At 35.3% G+C, this 12,925-nt stretch overlaps 1 protein-coding gene and 1 long non-coding RNA gene across 5 annotated transcripts in view; one reads left to right on the top strand and one right to left on the bottom strand.

The window, feature by feature from the left end:
* The window catches only part of LOC135210896 (neural-cadherin-like), a 481,919-nt gene that overhangs the window by 461,310 nt on the left and 7,684 nt on the right, over positions 1-12,925 (top strand). The window lies entirely within an intron of this gene.
* The window catches only part of LOC135210897 (uncharacterized), a 378,905-nt gene that overhangs the window by 34,627 nt on the left and 331,353 nt on the right, over positions 1-12,925 (bottom strand). The gene's annotated exons all lie outside the window — the stretch shown is intronic.

Here is a 12,925-nt window from a genome sequence, read left to right on the forward strand (position 1 = left end):
ATCCAAGATACAGATATCTCCAAAGTGATTTCAACCAAGAGGATGAGGAGGATATTGATTATTCCCTTAAAGTAAAAAATCAGTCGGATAGAATTCATGGTAGAAGACCCTATGGATATACATTTGAATAATTAAGGAAAGAGAATTGACATTGGTCAAATTCGTCTAGTCTTGACCTCACATAATAACTTCCTCTTTCAAGGAAGCGTCGCTGTGAGTTTTATATTTGTAGTCTGTTCAGTAAAATCTGCTGAATCAAGGGTCAAACAAATTTTTTTTGTCTTTTGGGGAATCATAAAGCGGCATCGTTAAAGGGTATTTTTCTTATATGTTAATGGCGTTTTTTTTCGTTAGCACCTTAGGCTGCTTGAATAGAAAATAAAAGAAGAAAACAGTCTCTCGAGTAACTTTGCTACTACTATAGTGCGTAGCATCAACTCTTTCAAAATGCCATTTTTTCCTTCGCCCTTAGAGGTGGGGAGGTAAGATGAAACAACGTTATAAAAACACGCACATATTCGAATGCAATGTTGTGTCAAAATTTCAAAGCAATCTATGAAGAACTTTCGGAGTGTCGCTGTGGTTCAGTCTGGTTAAATGGAAAAGAAAGAAAAGAGAAAGCTTCTTTCTCTTACTCTCTCTTTCTCTCTCCAACCATCACTCTCTCTTTCCTTCTTTCTTCTTACTAATACTAAATCTCTCTCTCTCTCTCTCTCTCTCTCTCTCTCTCTCTCTCTCTCTCTCTCTCTGTATCGTAGGCAAGTTTTGTTAAAAATGGTTGCTGCTTCAGCACTTTTAATCTTGTAGAGGAATGGAATATGAAATTTAGGCTTGAAGCAAAGCACTGGAATCCATAGGGATTATTCAGCGCTATAATGAAATTGGTTTGACATGAATATTTATGTTGATAATTTTATAAATAAAATAAAATACAGGCGATTTTAAAACTATGGTAAAAACGGAAATCCGCCATAAAAATTATAACTTCGCATTTCAAGTGTGCAAACAAGAATAAAAAATTTATATATACATATATACCATACACATACTTATATTCATATAAGCATGCTTATATAAACAACTTCTAGTGTATACACTACACTTTGCAAAGTACCGGGAGGTCAATATTAAATTTCATTAAAAAGGTTAATGTCTCTTAGGAATCCAACAATTCTATTAACAGCTACATCCGGACCAAGCAGTTCTGCTATATCCCTGCCCACTAACCCATGTCTCTGTCATACTGCAGAATACCTATGGCAATGTGATATAATGTGTTCCACAGTAAGAGGAGAGTCACACTGCATACAGACTGGTGCAGTTACCCCCTCCAAGAGGAATCGGTGGGTCAATCGAGTATGGCCAATTCTTAGACGACTTAATACAGTTTCTACCTTACGATTTTGTTGGAAACCAGAGGGCCAATGTTCAATACTTTGTCTGATCTTCCTGTACTCTTTATTGTTGGTCAGATGGGGAGACAACCAACGTGCTTGCCATTTATTTTTAACATATGAACGAATAGACCATTTCATGTCAGTAGAAGGAATATGGTGGAAGAGAATGTCTTCTTTAGTAATGACATCTCTTGCTTCATGGTCAGCAAGTTTGTTACCAGCAATACCTACATGGGCAGGAACCCAGTAAAAATGGACTGATTTGAATTTGGAAACAAGCCTATATAACCTTTCTTGAATACGTTGAACAATTGGAAGTTTAGGGTTATATTGCTTAATGGCCATGAGTGCACTATAAGAATCTGAGTAAATGGTGAAATTATTACCCTGTAGAGCAGAAACAATCTCAAGAGATTTGGCTAATGTAGTAAATTCAGCTGTAAAAATGGATGCATTATTTGAAAGTCTGCCCACATATGAGTTATTACCATGAACAACAGCACAACCAACACCACTTGATGTCTTTGATCCATCAGTGAAAAGTTTAACAGAACCCGAATGCTTACGGTCATGATCAAGAAAACAAGCCTTCACTTCTTGGATATTAACAGATTTTTTAACCAAAGCTTTTTGACAGACCGATGGTTCTGGGGTCAATCAAAGGCAACGTAGAGCAATGTATTGCCTTAATTTTTTGGTCTTTAATAGACACACTGTCAACTGCAGCATTAATTCTCACATGAAAAGGCTTGGATGCTCTAGCATTTGCAAACTGCTGTGGATTGTTTTGGTTAAGAATAGATGCTGCAGGGTTTTCTGGGGAACCTCTTGGTTTGAACATATACCACAGTCCCAGTTCCTCTCGACGTAAGTCTAGAGGGAGCTCTTCTGTGTCGGTATATAAGCTTAAAAGCATTAGACAAGGTGTTTCGAATTCTAACTTTAATGTGTTTATCACTTAGAAATGACCTGATGAAATTTAACATATTACCTCGTATTCCCATGTCATGAAGCCGCTTAGTAATACCAAAACGCCAAGTAGAGTCATAAGCTTTTTCGAGGTCGAAGACGACTTCTATAGTCTGACAGCGTTTTGATAAACCTTGCTGAATTTGGGTTGATAATCCTATTAGTGGGTCCAGAGTGGAACGATTTCTCCTAAATCCAAATTGGACAGATGATAACAAACCATTTTTTTGTAGATTCCGCATCAATCTAGAATTCACCATTTTCTCAAACAATTTCCATACACAACTTGTAAGAGATATTGGCCGATAGCTTGTAGGAAGATGGGGATCTTTCAACGGTTTCTTAATGGGAACAATGATTGCAATCTTCCAAGAAGGGAGGAGAATACCAGTTTCCCATATTTTGTTAAAGATTTTAAGGAGATGATATTTAGCCGAATCTGGAAGATTTTTCAGCATGCTATAAAGAATGTTATCATTCCCAGGGGATGCTGATACAGATGATGACAGAGCATCCCTTAATTCCCTCAAAGTTAACTTGGAATTATAAGATTAACTTGGAATTGTAAGATTCACCATTTCCACAATTTAAATGAAGGAAATGGCCGAATTCCTAATATTCTGGAAACGAGTTGAATAGTTCCTGGAACTCGACACTTCAGAGAAATGCTCATCCAGTTTTTCAGCAACTTCATTAGGCTTGGTGACAAGGTCTCCATTGATTTTCAAACAAGGTGTTGGTGTTGGAACATATTTGCCACTTAGCTTTCTAATCTTTTTCCAGATCAATCTGGTTGGGGTCTTGGAATTTATGCCATTTTTATAAAAAAGCCAGGATTCCCTTTTTACTTTTTAAAAATATTTTAGCTGTTTTGCCATGGCTCGTTGGTAAATAGATTTTCCTCTTGCAAACTGACTGGATTTATAACGCCTGTAACATTTCCTGGTAATTTTCCTCAAATTACCACAGGTTTTATCCCACCAAGGAACAGCAGGTCTGTGTGGTTTCCCTTTGGTCTTAGGTATTGAGTTTTCAGCACTCTTCAATATATCGGAGGCCAAGTACTCATAAGCCTTTATATGGCATTTGAAGATTCAGATTCCTGGGATAGGTTAATGCCTTCTTGAAATTGTACCCAATCTGCTTCCTTTTCCTTCCATTTGATAGGATAATTCGAGGGGGCATTTCTCACAAACTTAAGATGAATGGGAAAGTGATCACTGTCATGTAGAAACTCATCTACAGACCAATTAAAATCAAGATAGAGAGAAGAAGAGCAAATGTGTAGAGATTATGGTATGTCATAGTACCATCATTAAAAAGTGTAAGATCATTATTATTAACAATGTAATCAATGATCCTACCCTCGGTGTCTAAAAAATCTCCACCGCAAAGTGGATTGTGAGAATTAAAATCACCAAGTAGTAAAAAAGGAGGAGGAAGTCGATTGATTAAACCTTGAATGTCCCCAAGACTGAACCTACATCTTGGGGGAAGGTAAAGAGAGCAGATTGTGATTTCACGGTCAAAAGTAGCCCAGATAGCAATTGCTTTATGCTGGGTGTTCAGGGAAACCATAAAATGTTGCAATGCTTTAGTAATAATTATTGCAACACCTCCATGGGCGGGATCCCCATCAGTGGGGTTCATTTTATAGATTTCATAGTTTACACCTGGATTTTATACTATACTGAATCCTCCAATTTAGTTTCTTGAAGACATGCAACCCCTGGGTTATGCTCACTCAGTAATACTTTTAGAATTTCTGAACGAGTCCTTAGTTCTTTACAGTACCATTGTAAAATGTCCAGATTGAATTTTAGTGCTAGGATCTACCAAAGGAAATTCTATATTGATCTATACTAGTTTTTTTTCCTTATGGGACTTAATAAGAGTTTCTTTAGATTGTATTGAGATATGTGGCTTATGATTATGTTTTGATTAGCTTTTTGATCCGGAGGAGAGTGGACTTCCACTACTATTTTCTTTTTATCCAAGGGACTTGATTCTTTAGTTGTTTCAGGGCCAGGAGCAGCCTCACTGTTGGCTTCTTTGTTGTTACATTTTATATGGGGTTTGGAAATCTCCATCCTTTGAGTAGGTGGAGGAGAGGATGAAGGAGTTCTCTCTCTCTCTCTTTGGCCCTCTAGTTTGTTCTTGTTCCATTTCTTCAAGGGTTTCTTGCTGAAGAGATGGGATAGACACAGGGAGGATTTCATCAATTGGAGATGAGTCTATATCAGCAGGCACATCTTTCTTAGGGGTGCTTCAACCCTAGCTGGCCGATCACCTAGATCAGATGACTGGGTTTCAGTAGTTCTTGCTTTTACAGCAGGTAATGGTGCTACGTTGTTGACTTGGGTTTTTATAGGGGCTACAGAATTTAGAGCCATAGCATAGGTCTTTGTCTCACCAATTAACTTCCTGGCATAACTAATACTTATATGTTCAGCATTAGCTTTACATATAGCTGCCTCTTCATATTTATATTGGCTGCACTTTTTATTGAATGGAGTATGATTCTCTTCACAGTTAATACATTTTGGCTGTTTCGAACAAGGACCATTTTCAGGGGCTGAGCAATTATTACAGACTTTATTGTTTTTGCAGATTCTGGATGGATGGCCATATTGAAAACAGTTGTAGCACTGCAGAGGTTTTGATAAAAATGGTTTGACTTTGACCCTTTCATTTCCAAAATTGATGTAAGACGGTACATCAGAGTCCTCAAACGTTAAAATGACCATATTTGCCTGTGGAACTTTTCTACCTTCCATACAGAAGTTGGACTGATTTCTAATATTGCTCTTTGTCAGTTCACAAAGGTCTCTATCGAATACCACTCCTTTTCCATAACTAAAATTCATGTGTGGTCTAATTTCTTTTATCATTTCTTCATTGTCAGCATGTATGACTGTGTCTTTGATTTAGCATGAATTAGGACACAGACCTAGCCAAATCTTGAGATGTTCCCCATGTCAATACAGCCAACCTTTTTTTGGATGTATCTGCTAAATTTGTAGTAATTATAATTTTCCTCCCTACCAGATACTACCAACCACATTGGAGGTTTTGGTGTTCTTTCAAAAGTGGTATCGTCATTCAAATTTGGCTGAGCCACTTGTACCCATTGTGATGGTCTTTAAGCATCCAATTTTTAGGGGCCCTGTCGGTCAGTGCTCCCTTGACAATCTTTTTACAAATCTTTATGTTATTGATACTGTTGCTGGCTTTAAGTGCAGCTTCCTGTTTTTCAAAAGTCTGCTATGCCTCCCATTCTCTCTCACTTTATTCAAAGTTCATCCTCAACTCTTCTATTTTGCCAAAACTACCAAACGAAAGAGAGAGCATCTCATAGTCACATTCCAAGGGAATGTGCTTTGCATGCAACACCCTCAAACTATCTACTGTATTCCCACAATGGCTTCTTTTCAATTTATGATGACTACCCTGAGAGGTATTACCACCACTGGAGCTTTCCATATCCACAATCAAGTTCATGTCACGGGTCGTCATCTGTGCCAAATCATCATCAAAGGGACCACGGGTACTAGAATTCTTCCTTATGGTTACTAGTCATAAAAGCTTTATATTAAAAAAAATCAGAAAAATTAAACCTGAAAATATTAAAAAGATATCAGCCTTTCATAAAATTTATTCTTCCACCAATGGCACAAATGAAAGCAGACTCCCAAATGTCCGTGTCCCTACACTACCCCACTAGGGATAGCACAACATGACTAGAGTGGCGCAAGTGTAAGCCAAACCCACTTGCTAGGGCTGAGAATATTACAAGAATACAATCATCCCCACCCTTACTATGTTATGGGCAAACCGGAAAGAATGCCGAGAGTCTTATCGCCAGGACTAGACCCCCAAGGAATCCGTGGTCCAGTCCTGAAGAATAGTTCTGCCCTTGAGTTATCGATCTGAAATCTCTCAAGTCTGAACATTATTGGGTAGTTGATGATCCTACCACAGCTCCCACTATTTAGCTTCGGATATAAACCCAATCCCAGCTATGATATCTTTAACCATTCGTCAGGTCCAATAAATTTTACAGAAGGTGGAAAATTCCCCAATATTACTCCAAATGAAAATATACAAAAAATATGAGACTCTTGGACTCAAACCCGGAAACTAATTCTTGGGGTTCAAGAGTCCCCTTACCACGTCAAGGTGGTCCCATATCGAGGGGGTAATCTTGTAGAGAGTCTTCTCTATTTTTATGATGACAGCTTTCTCTCTGTTGCTTAGACTGGCGAGCAACGCACAAAAAGGGTATGGTAAAATTCGGTTGAGTCATTTTGGTGTTTATTATTGCTTATACAATGCTCTCTCTCTCTCTCTCTCTCTCTCTCTCTCTCTCTCTCTCTCTCTCTCTCTCATCTGTCTTTTTTTCCTCTTTCTTCTCCCTAACATTCCGTCTACTCGCTCTCATTTCCTCTCCCTCTCATTCTCTCTCTGTCAACCCCCTTCTCAAACTCCACCCTCTTTGATGTTATTGATGTTTACCCTATAGTATTCTTTTCCAAATGATAAGTCAAATGTATACATAAATTATGTATGATAAATTTGTAAAGTAACTACGTCTACGGGAAAACCAGCCCTGTTTCACGGGCAGAACCAGCACCATTGCAGGGAATCGCTGGAAAATGTCCTTTAGATCTGGACGAAACGTCGCGTTGGAGAGAGAGAGAGAGAGAGAGAGAGAGAGTAGAGGGAGAGAGAGGAGAGAGACGAGAGAGAGAGGAGAGAGAGAGCATTGTATAAGCAATAATAAACACCAAAATGACTCGACCAAATATAACCATACCCTTAGGTGCATTGCTCGCCAGTCTAAGCAACAGAGAGAGAGAGAGCTGTCATCAGAAAAATAGAGAAGACTCTCTACAAGATTAATAGTGTTGAAGCAGCAACCATTTTTAACAAAACTTGCCTGCGAGAGGGTTTCCTTCCGAAATGTATATATGTGACTCATCATTTGGAAAAGAATACTATAGACTAAATATCAGTGACATCAAAGAGGGTGGAGTTTGAGAATTTGGGGGTTGACAGAGAGAGAGAGAGAGAGTTGGTATTAGTGAGAAGAAACAGAGGGAAATACAGTGATGTTGGAGAGAAAAAAAAAAAAAAGAGAGAGAGAGAGAGAGAGAGAGAGAGTAGAGGGGGTGTTGGGTAGGAGAGAGAGAGAGAGAGAGGAGAGAGAGAGGGAGAGAGAGAGAGAGAGTTGGTATAAATGAGATGAAAGAGGGAAAGAGACAGTGATGGTTGAAGAGAGAAAGAGAGAGTAAGAGAAAAGCTCATATCTTTTCTTTCTTTCTATTTAACCAGACTGAGCCACAGCAATGCATGGCCGGGTACAGCCAGTAAGAGTATTTTTTAATATATATATATATATATATATATAATATATATATATATATATATATATAATATACAAATTAGGCGCTAGTGCTACCCTTGGAGAAACTTCAGGTAAGGGTCCTCGTAATTGCAGAAATGTTGTCTGCAATACGTGCACAGCGTATGTGGGTCTATTTCCATGCTAGAAAGAAAACGTTTGCAGTGTCTCTCTCTCCGTGGACTACCCTTTTATCCAGGTGTTACTGTGATGACTTTTTTTTTTTTTTTTTTTTTTTACCAAGTATTACTGTGATGACTTTTTTTTTTTTTTTTTACCCAAGTTACTGTGCTGTCTATCACCTTTAAACTGTAATTACCGTGCTGTCTGTCCCTTTTATCCAGATATTACTGTGGTGACTATCCCTGTTATCCAAATATTACTGTGGTGACTGTCCCTTTAATCCAGGTATTACTTTGCTGTCTGTCCCTTTTATCCAGGAATTACTGTGGTGACGGCCGGTTTAATCCAGATATTACAGTGCTTTGTCCCTGTTATCCAGGTGTTACTGTGGTGACAAAATAATTTTCATTGAAATGTACGAGTATCTATGGTCTCGAGTACATGAAATGAGACATGATAAACCCGTATTTATATAACGCGTAAGTAACAAAGGCAAGGGGGATTGGGAAGGGGAAGGGGAAGGGGAGGGGAAGGGGAAGGGGAAGGGACGGGGGTACAGGTTTGAAACCCATCCTATTATCTACGTTGGGTTAAATGATGGACATGTGCCAAATTTTGTCTAGAGCAGTCAAGCGGTTTGGATTTCTGTAGTACACAAACATACAAACATTCACTTTCACAATATATATATATATATATATATATATATATATATATATATATATATATATATATATTATGACAACAAATTGCTCTATATCCAGTTCACCGTAAGGGAATAACACTTACAACCAAAGGGAATTATAACTGATAAGTGCGTTATAATTCCTGTTGAGTGTAATTTATTCCCATGGTATGAATATTTGTAAAAACATTAAACGACATTTGTAGCTTAATACTTGCGTGTGTATACGTGTGATGTGTATATATACAAAGTAATTACATAATAAATGCTGTTAGAGAGGATTTCCAAGTTTCTTTTACATTTAAGCCTAGAGAGATCTCTGTTAATTATCGTACTTCAATATACTGCGCCGTATAATTGAACAAATATTCCGAAGTGGAAACGACGTTCATTATTCACTTTCAGTTCTCACTGAATTATACAAAAGAGCTAAAGCCTTTTGGACAAGGTATTTAATAGTTTAAAGAAAATTAACACAATTGTTATGGCCACCCTGGCGTGGTTATGTAATTATTTAAAGGAAATTAGATAGAGGAAACTTGTTAAAATGGATTAAGCTCACTTTGAATACAAAGGCGGTTGACAGTGTTTTATTATATTATCTTGTGGACATACAAAGTTAAAGGAAATTGAATATAGTCAGTGAAGTCGGAAAAATTACGAAGAGACGGAATTGCCATTATTATTCAGGTCTCATTTTCTTTTGCGATTGCTTGTACTAACTTTGCGATAGTGGACGTGTAAGTAAGGGAAAAGCTAAAACGCTTAGATTCTTTTAATTTCAACACAAAATTACGTTTAGGCCAACACAACAAGAGGAGGAGGATTGAATATGCAGACTAAGCAAATACTGGTTTATCTTCGTCGGTGGTTAATTGTCTTTTAGCATTTATCATTTCTTGGACACAACGTAATTCTCGTTGAATTTACGTTGTAAGAATATTACTTTGACATGAACAAATAATGCATAATGTGGTATCGTTTCGTCTAAAGTAATCAATACGATAAGCATTTATTTTTGTTTTCGGTATCTACTTACTCCTGTTAACACAAATAAGGAGACTTTTCCAGCATCACATTTTCCCTTCCCGTCCTTCTTTGCTATGTCTAACATTATCGACGTGGCTTTTAGATTGTATCTAGATCCAGAGAAGACGAATTACTCTCTTTCAGTTCCCTTATTGGATGTTTTAAGAAATGGAATAATCATCTCCTCTAATGTTCTTGTGTTTTCTGGGCCTGGGCAAATCTGCATTCAAGAAACAAGGATTGTTATTTAAAAGTAATGCTTCCTATATAAGCATCTCAAGAGATTTATCCAAATTTTAATGGCGTACTATCCACCACGCCAGAGAAAAAACTGTTTTCTATCCAGGTTTTGACATTGGGATCCTTGCCGTCTTTCCTTTCTGTGGCCCTGTTCTTATTTATTTCAAACTTATCCTCACTTCTTCAGAAGCTGTCACGATTTTCTTAATTGCGGAGAATATATCTGGGTAATTACGACTCAGAGTTCGCTAACTGTAAACAAATAGCACTTCCCCAGTAATTGTTGATTTGGCCTTTTTTGAAATGCATTCTTTTTCATGTTAATTTTTCAACGATGACTATCATTCATTATGGTGGAGTTCGAATTTCCCTTCTCTTTTGTCGTCTTCAGCAAACAACGATTTGTACACCAGGCGCAAATAAAATTTGATGAGACTTCTGAAGAAATTAAAATATTTTTACAACAGAAGTTCGACCCTTCTCTCGTATAATATATATATATATATATATATATATATATATATATATATATATATATAATATATAAGTAAGCGAATACCACAAGAAAATGATAGGCAGAAATTCAAGCGCTTTCGTCTTTACTAAGACTTGTCAATGTCTCAGTAAAGACAAAAGCTCTTGGATTTCTGACTATCATTTCTTGTGGTATTCGCTTATTTAATGAAGTCACGTGCATCTATATATATATATATATATATATATATATATATATATATATATATATATAGATGCAAGTGTAATCAGGTATTTGGATGCTTCGTGACTAACTATATATATATATTATATATATATATATATATATATATATATATAATATAGTCTATATATAGTTATATATATATATATATATATATATATATATTTATATAGTTCTAATATATATATAGTCTAGTCTATATATATATATATATTATACTATATTATTATATAATATATTATATTAATATTATATATATATATATATATATATATATATAGATATATACTAATATATATATATATATATATGATATATATATATATATATATATATATATATATTTATCTATATATGTATATATACTGATATATATATATATATATATATATATATTATATATATATATATATTAATATATATATATATATATATATATTATATATATAGATTATACAAATATATATATATAGATATATATACTATATAGCGATGACTATATATATATAGACTATATATATAGACTATATATCTATATATATAGACTATATATATATATATATATATATATATATATATATATATATATATATATAAATAGTTAGTCACGAAGCATCCAAATACCTGATTACACATTGCAAAATTAGAATTCAAAGTTACCTCACTGTAGCCAGATACTTGAACTCTAACTCTCATAACAAATAAAATACGACTGAGTACTCTAAAGGCAACCGTGAGTCCTTGAAAAGTTTATTAATTTTAAATACATTAAAGAACGTCAAATATGTGAGATATGAGACTTAAGTTTATCAAAGCAATTGTGAGGTATTCGTAGGTGCTTAAGTTAATGAAAGGCCATCATGCCATCAAACACGTGTAACTCTTTCCAAGGTCTTAAGTCACTTCAGCAAAATTGAAGGAACGAAACATTTATAAAAAACTTTAAATGCAAAATTTTATTTTTAAATTCTAAATTTTTTAAGTAGAATTCACAATCTTACTTTGAAGAAAAAATTACTATCACTTGAAAAAACAAAATTTAATTAATTCTTGAATTAAACTATTAAACAAAATTAAATCACAAAAATCAGTTTATCAAAAAATTAAATTAATGAAGTAGAATTTAAACAACTAAGATTTACTTGAGTTTTGAAAAGAAAATCTAATCACCACAATATAAAACGTGAAACAAAATTAAGTAAACACATAAAACATTCATAAGTATTAATTTCACGCAATCACTTAAAACTCAGAAAATTGAAACGGGGAAAAAAATTAAATAAATTCACTAAGTATTTTTAAGTCATGAAACGGTAAAAATACAACAGTACGGCCATTATCAAGATTACCTTTCACAATAGCTTCAGCCGCTTTCGCCAAAACACACTTTTCTTATGGGCGCCGTTACTGCTAAACACACTATTCTAATATCTATAGATTTCACAATCAGTGACGCAAACGCACCTCCACAAGAAATTTAACAAACACCAAATTGTCCAGTACAAACTCCTTCCTTATACTTTACAAGTTAAAAAAGGGGCAATGTATAAATAGAAAGAGAGATATTGATATAAGAAGCACAGTATCTGGCTTTATATTGAGTATGAATTTCCAAGATAACTAGAATACAAATGAAAACAGTACTTGGCGAGATGTATCACGTATAATATTCCATCTGCAGATAGGAAGTTTTTCGAAAATGACGTAGCGTTAACTGTGCCTTCTGGGGTTCGTAAACTTACTCTCATAAAAAATGTATTTAATCAAAATAAATTCCTATATGCAGATATATGCTTTTATAATATGAGTATTGACAAATTAATTGCATTTTTCAAACCGTCCACTAAACTTAATAATTTGTGTGCTATTTCTGACTTTTTGTATCTACCACCTTACTTAATTTTACGTGTATTTATGCTCTTTCATTTTAGGTACAAAATTTGCTGGGAATATTTGGCTCTGGCATAATTCCCGCGAGAAATAAGATTGCACTTCAGATCATTTAACAATTCCAAGTGTAATGGCGGCGTGAGAGTAAGGAAAAATTTTCTTTTCTAACTTCCTGAGCTCCAACTATACACTTTCCGCGTCATTTATTCTTCCTCATCTTCGTAGCTTACCAAAATGCGTTGAGCGGGAAAAAAGAATCTCGAATTTAATGAGTCTGCCCATTAAAATTTGCTTAGTGATAGTGGAGACTGGTGGGGGACTAGCGGTGGCGGTGGTTGTGGGGTGGGGGGGAGAAGAATTCATACTCGTGGAGGGAATGAAGGCAGTGGGTGGAAAGTTGGCTCTCGATTCCGCCGATATCTTTTCGTGTGTTTGATTTTAGAAGTCCTTTATGTTCTTTTTATTAGTTT

The sequence above is a fragment of the Macrobrachium nipponense genome, chromosome 4, assembly GCF_015104395.2.
Source record: "Macrobrachium nipponense isolate FS-2020 chromosome 4, ASM1510439v2, whole genome shotgun sequence".
NCBI classification, from domain to species: domain Eukaryota; kingdom Metazoa; phylum Arthropoda; class Malacostraca; order Decapoda; family Palaemonidae; genus Macrobrachium; species Macrobrachium nipponense.